At 47.1% G+C, this 6,714-nt stretch overlaps 1 non-coding gene across 1 annotated transcript; it reads right to left on the bottom strand.

Annotated features, from left to right (window-relative positions):
• Positions 1–3,324: 3,324 nt before the first annotated feature.
• Positions 3,325–3,514, bottom strand: LOC115838175. The gene has a single exon (XR_004033211.1). It is a non-coding gene; the product is annotated as a U2 spliceosomal RNA (small nuclear RNA).
• Positions 3,515–6,714: the final 3,200 nt, after the last annotated feature.

Raw genomic sequence — 6,714 nt, forward strand, 5'->3', positions numbered from 1 at the left:
CCCCATCCTGACACCTTCCTTTCCCTCATTTCCCCCTAGTCCCGCTGATTGCATCTCTTCACTCCATCTACTTCTCTCCGCTGCCCATAAGCCTTTGAAGTCTGCGTTCTCCTGCTTGGATTAATACAATGCGCTGGCTGGGGGTGGTGTCTCACACTTGTAATCTTAGCACTTTGGGAGGCTGAGGCTGGCAGATCACTTGAAACCAGGAGTTCACGACCAGCCTGGGCAACATGGCAAAACCCCGACTCTACAAAAAATACAAAAACTGGCGGGGTGTGGTGGCATGTGCCTGTAGTCCTGGCTACTCAGGAGGCTGAGGTGGGAGGATCACCTGAGCCTGACGAGGAGGTCGAGGCTGCACTGCACTCCAGCCTGGGCAACAGAGTGAGACCCGGTCTAAAAAAACCAAAAAACAAACCAACAAAAAAACACTGCACTCCAAAACACTACACTCCTAACAGGGATTGCTGCTTCCATTCTTGGCCCTCTCCTAAACTGCATTCCAACAATTGCCAAAATGATCTTCTCAACATGCTAATCTAACCATTACTCCTTTGTGGATATTGCCACATCTATTACCACTTTCACTATTATTATTTCATATTTTAATTGATCTCCTTTTTATTTACCTTCATCTGTGAAATAATATCTATGAAATCATTTGGAAGTAAGTATGAAAAATGTTCATCCAGTGGACCATCAGTATCTTTATCACATCTAATGGTAAACATTAGATGTGTTTACCACATCTTGTGAATGCTTCAAGATCAACCTAAATATCGCTTTTTCAAAGTGACTCTTCGGCGCACTACTGACCCTGCTTCCACTGGCTGACCAAGGGTGCCATATAGGCCAGGTGCGGTGGCTAACGCCTGTAATCACAAAGTGGCCTGTAACCACTTTGGGAGGTCAACGTGGGTGGATTACTTGAGGTCAGGAGTTCAACAACAGCCTGGCCAACGTGGCGAAACCCTGTCTCTACTAAAAATACAAAAATTAGCAGAGTGTGGTGGTGCACACCTGTAATCCCAGCTACTCGGGAGGCTGAGGCAGGAGAATCACTTGAACCTGGGAGGCAGAGGTTGCAGTAAGCTGAGACCGCACCACTGTACTCCAGCCTGGGCAACAGAGTGAGTGAGTCTCAAAAAATAAATAAACAAATAAAAATAAAAGGTGCCTTATAGTAGCTATCTCCTTTGTAACACTTATGACACTTGTTATCAAGTTACAATGGAGTAATTGGTTTCCTGTCTATTTCCCCTATAGAAAGCAAGGTCTGTGAGAGGGGGGAATCTTGTCCATCTTGCCTACCACTGAATTCCCAGCACCCAGCAACAGGCCCTCCTGCAGAAGAGGTGCTCAAGAAATAAGCAAATCAAAGCAGGTTATCCTGCTTTGGTCAGGAGCACACATTTGGAAGACAAATCAGCTTAGGTTTGAATTCTGCTCTGCTGTTTGCTACCTGTGTGATCTCAGGCAAGTTGTTTAACTTCTCTGAGTCCCTGTTTCCTCATCCACTCCATGGTGATCATTGTGGGTATGTAATGACTATCAAAAAATAATTGTTTGAGGGCAGGCACCTAGTAAGTGCTGAGTCTTGGATTCATACTCAGGTCGGCCTGACTCCAAAGCTCTACTCTTTCTCTGAAGCAAGCTGCCAGAGCCAGTTTTGCTTTGCTCTTGGTGTCTCTTCTCATACTCTTCCCATCTCAGGATCAATCCCTGGCCAGAAGATGAGGCATCTGCTTGCTGCAGTGAGTGCAAGACAATTTGAGGACTGCCTTCAGGAATAACAGTGCATCCACACTACTCCACTCTCCCAACCCCCATTTCACAGGGAGAATCTGCATTTCTCCCAACCTCAGTTTCCTAGGGAGAATCTGCATTTTTTTTTTTTTTTTTTTTTGAGATGGAGTCTCTGTCACCCAGGCTGGAGTGCAGTGGCGCCATCTGGGTTTACTGCAACCTCCGCCTCTTGGGTTCAAGCGATTATCCTGCCTCAGCCTCCTGGGTAGCTGGAATTACAGCCACGCATCACCACACCCAGCTAATTTTTGCAATTTTAGTAGAGATGAGGTTTCACTATGTTGGTCAGGCTGGTCTCGAAATCCTGACCTCGTGATCTGCCCACCTTCACCTCCCAAAGTGTTGTGATTACAGGCATGAGCCACCGTACCCGGCCTGCATTTGCTTTCCAGGTCCCTCCAAAGAAGACTAGGTAGGCATGAAAACAGCACAGACTTCACAATGGCAGACCGAGGACATCCCCGTGCACAGACATGGAAATATCCGAGCAGTCTTGTCACAGGCTGAACTTCTCTGCCAGCATGTGTGGCTGGCAGTGCTCAGAGGTTGACTGACTTACTCTGTCTTACAGAGACCACTCCTGACTCCTAACACTTCAAACACATGTCCCCACCATATGGTACTTGAGGAGATTATTGATAGTGCATGGACAAGCATTTTAATTCTAATAGATATGTATTTCGATGTGTATGAGAAAAAATAACCATTGTTTTAAGGATATAACTGGGATGAGGCTTTTTAAAAAAGTGATTGATTTACATAAAAACATATAGGAATAGTGCACAGAGCGGACATATAAGACAAACTCCAGGAAGGTTGTAGGCAAATAAATGAGGTTTGGGAAACACTGCTTTAAATCAAGACTGTTCACTCATGGATCATCCCCACCCTTATAAAAATAACCAGCAGGTGAAAACTGGTAGGGTAAGTCTGTCTCCAAAGTATGCATTGGGAACAGTGGACGGTTTATAGATAATCCACTAAAAGAAGAGCTCCACATACAAATACATACATTATTATATTTACAGTTAAACAGGTTTTTTCCCAGGTGCCTTCTCAGGGTCTTCCATATGTAAATACTTATGTGACTCTTGAAAAGAGGGACATGGTGTGCAGCATCTCCAAAATGTAGGCAAACCCGGCCAGGAGTGGTGGCTCATGCCTGTAGTGCCAGCACTTTGGGAGTCCGGGGTTGGGGGGGTGGGTGGGGTGGATCACCTGAGGTCAGGAGTTCGAGACCAGCCTGGCCAACATGGTGAACCCTGTCTCTACTAAAAATACAAAAATTAGCTGGGCATGGTGGCACACACCTGTAATCCCAGCTACTTGGGAGGCTGAGGCAGGAGAATTGCTTGAATCCTGGAGGCAGAGGTTACAGTGAGCCGAGATGGCACCACTGCACTCCAGCCTGGGTGACAGAGGGAGACTCCATCTTGGAAAAGAAAAATGTAGGTAAATCCAAAAACACTTTTTTCCAGACTACCTCTTGAGACTTGGGCTTTTTGGGAGTGGTAGAGAGGGTGCACCGTTCCTGGAGGTACTGCAATCCAGGCCAATGTGTAGAGTGGACAGAGCAAGCTCCTATTCCATCTCCTTGCTCCAAAAATCTATTTATTATATTATCCTCAGATAGAGGATGTACCAGATATTAAACTGGTAAGAACAGATACTGCACATGATCTTAACCAGAAGGCCAAGAAGCAATGAGACTTGAGCTTTTTGAAATGACTGAACCTCGAGACTCTTGATCTAGGTTGTCACCCAGGATCTAGTTCTTATTCATTTGATTCCGACTCTCTTAGGCTAGTTATCAACCTGGCCCAACTCTTGTCTCCCAGAACTGAACACCTCTAGGGTTGTCTAAACAACTCCTGCTTTTCAGGGACCCATCCATCTGCACACTTTCCCCGGACTGCAAGATTATGGAGGAACAAGATACACAAATACACAGATGTGCTGCTACAGTTGTTTGGACCAGGATGGGCACTTGATCCAAGCTGAGCCACTCAGGTTAACTTCCTTAAGGCTCTAGAATTTGGAACAGAAGAGTGGTTCCATCTATCTTCTTGTGGATAGATCTGTAGTATGTAGATTAGGGAGCTGCTCCTGGCGATACTTGCTGTCGGAAGGGCCAGAGAAACCTGGAGGTGGGGGAGGATATAGGAGAAAGTGGGTGGAGGAAGAGAAGAGATAAGAGATAGAAGTCCCTGCTGCCAGATGGCTCACACCTGTAAGCCTAACACTTTGGGAGCCTGAGGTGGCTGGATCATTTGAGCCTAGGAGTTTGAGGCCAGCCTGTGCAACATGGCAAAATCCTGTCTCTACGAACAAAAATTAGCTGGGCATAGTGGTGTGTGCCTATAGTCTCAGCTACTAGGGAGGCTGAGGTGAGGAACATCTGAGAGGCTGAGGCAGCAGTGAGCCAAGATCGTGCCACTGCACTCCAGCCTGGGTGACAGAGTGTCACCTTGTCTCAAAAGAGAGAGAGAGAGAGGATCCTGATGAATGAAGTTCAGGACCCTGGTTCCTACTTTCTCCTGAAGCCTTGTTGCATGGTTCCTGTTCTGGCACCTTTAAATTGATTCCCCCTTTTGCTTAATTGCTCTCTGATGGGTTGGTCCTAATCTCTACTTGATTCCTGGGCAATCACAAGGCCTCTGTTATCCTTTTGGCACCCCCCTCTGGGGCTATCATGCTGTGGAACAGGATGCCCCTCCTGACGTTTTGACCCTTGGATGCTGGCACATTCTTGACTTTGCCAATTCTTTGACAGTGATGTCTTCTAGCAGCTCTCCCCTCCCATGCCTAAGAATCTGCTGCCTTTTCAAGATTCCGATACCCTTGGAAAAGAACCTGCTGGGTGCTCAAGAAAGGAGATTCAGGCTGGTGATCTCAGGAACAACCAGAAAAGCTCTTTGCCTCCTAGAATGAAACAGCTCAGCAACAGCTGAGAAGTGTGGAATAAAAAGGTCAGAATCAGGCTGGGCGCGGTGGCTCACGCCTGCAATCCCAGCACTTTGGGAGGCCAAGGCGGGTGGATCACCTGAGGTCGGGAGTTCGAGACCAGCCTGACCAACATGGAGAAACCCCTCTCTACCAAAAACACAAAATTAGCCAGGCGTGGTGCTGCATGCCTGTAATCCCAGCTACTAGGGAGGCTGAGGCAGGAGAATCGCTTGAACTTGGGAGGTGGAGGTTGCAGTGAGCCGAGAGTGCACCTTGCACTCCAGCCTGGGCTACGAGAGGGAAACTCCGTCTCAAAAAAAAAAAGGTCAGAATCAATAAGAAAGCTGGCAACTCTTGAATTATGAAATGAGAGGCAGTCAAGCAACAAAGATGTAGGATCTTGGCCATGTGGCTTGGGGCAAGAAAAGTAGTCCACTTGTATCTCCATTGTCTTCCTGCCAGAATACATCCTTTCTGTGATGAGGACATTTATTCATTCAACCAGTATTCCCTGAGGAATGAAGACAAATAGGTACTACTTACCTATTTGAGGTTGGTAGGTCCCATACTAAGCCCTAGAGATATAGCTATTTATAAGACCTAATCCTCATTTTGGAAGAGTGCCTAGTCTGATAACGAGACAGATGTATTCCCCAACTATAACGCTAAGGTATAAGGAATAATAGGGAAGAGGAGGCCCTCTTGAGTGCTGTGGGAACTCTTGAGTAAAGGAGCACATCTAACTCACCAGTGGTGGTGGGGGCAATATTAGGAAAGGTTTCTAGTTGGACACTATTCTTGAAAGATGAGGGGGTGCTAGCCCATGGAAGAGAAGAAAAGATATTGCAAGAAGAGAGGCAATATATGCAGAGCCATAGCTTTGGTCAGGATGGAGCAGAGGGTAAAAGTGAAGATATAACCCATGTAGGCTGGGCAGGTGGGAGAGGCCCTCCCGGTGCCGGTGGAGATACTGCAAGGTGAACTATGACAGGGTTTTAAACAGGTATGAGAACAATCACAGGCAGCAGAGGGGGAACAGTTTGGTGGAATTGACACTGGAAATAAGCAGATTAGCTCGGAGGTCCAGGGAGACCATTGTGTTTCAGAAGCAGCCTTAATCATGGAAGATCATTTGGAATACCTGAAGATAGAAAGTATCTGTACCTGTGATGGGGACAGAAGGATTTGGCCTGTGTCAAGGGTATAGCCCAAAGAGAAGCTGTAAAGCAGCTCTCTCTGAATCCCCCTCTCTCAATGTGTGCTGCTGGGACATCCTGCAGCTGCCTGAGTCCAGCTGCCTCCAGCTAGAGAACCAGCAGGCAGTGGGAGGCATAGAGGCAGAGACCAGGCTCCAGGAAACACTGGAAGATTCTAGGAGTGAGAGAAGCTCCCAGATGCCTCAGCATGACTCCCCAAGAAAATGGAACAGAAGTAGCTGCCTCACTCAGTAACCAGCAGGTGATCCTTTAGCCAAAGTTGGGTTTTGAAAAGGCCTACTTCCCCATCCTCCCTCCCCACAAGCCCTCCGAGTCCTCAATCCCCTCCCTTCCACCTCCCCAGAGCCTAGTTCACTCGAGCATCTTCTCTCCCTCCTGCATAGCAACTTCTCCTCCTCCCAGTTTTCCTCCTTGACGCTGTTAAAATTCATGTCTCACGTTAATTGGTTGCTTACCACGTCTCTGCCCTGTGCTGAGTGCTTCACATACATTTTCACATAATCATTGCAATAACCATATGAAATGGGCTACTTGTTCCACCATTTTACAGACAAGGAAACTGAGACTTAGGAAAGTTAAGTAAGTTAACTTGCCCAAAGTCACACAGCTATTAAGTGGTGGGGCCATGATTTGAACTCAAGCAGTGTGTGTATGGAGCCCAGTCTTAGAACCCCTAACCTGCTTCCCAAGTTGTCCTTAGGTCACTGTTGCCCTCACCTGTGTTTGAAAGATTCAGAAAGGA

This window comes from Nomascus leucogenys, chromosome 13 (genome assembly GCF_006542625.1).
Source record: "Nomascus leucogenys isolate Asia chromosome 13, Asia_NLE_v1, whole genome shotgun sequence".
Lineage (NCBI taxonomy): Eukaryota > Metazoa > Chordata > Mammalia > Primates > Hylobatidae > Nomascus > Nomascus leucogenys.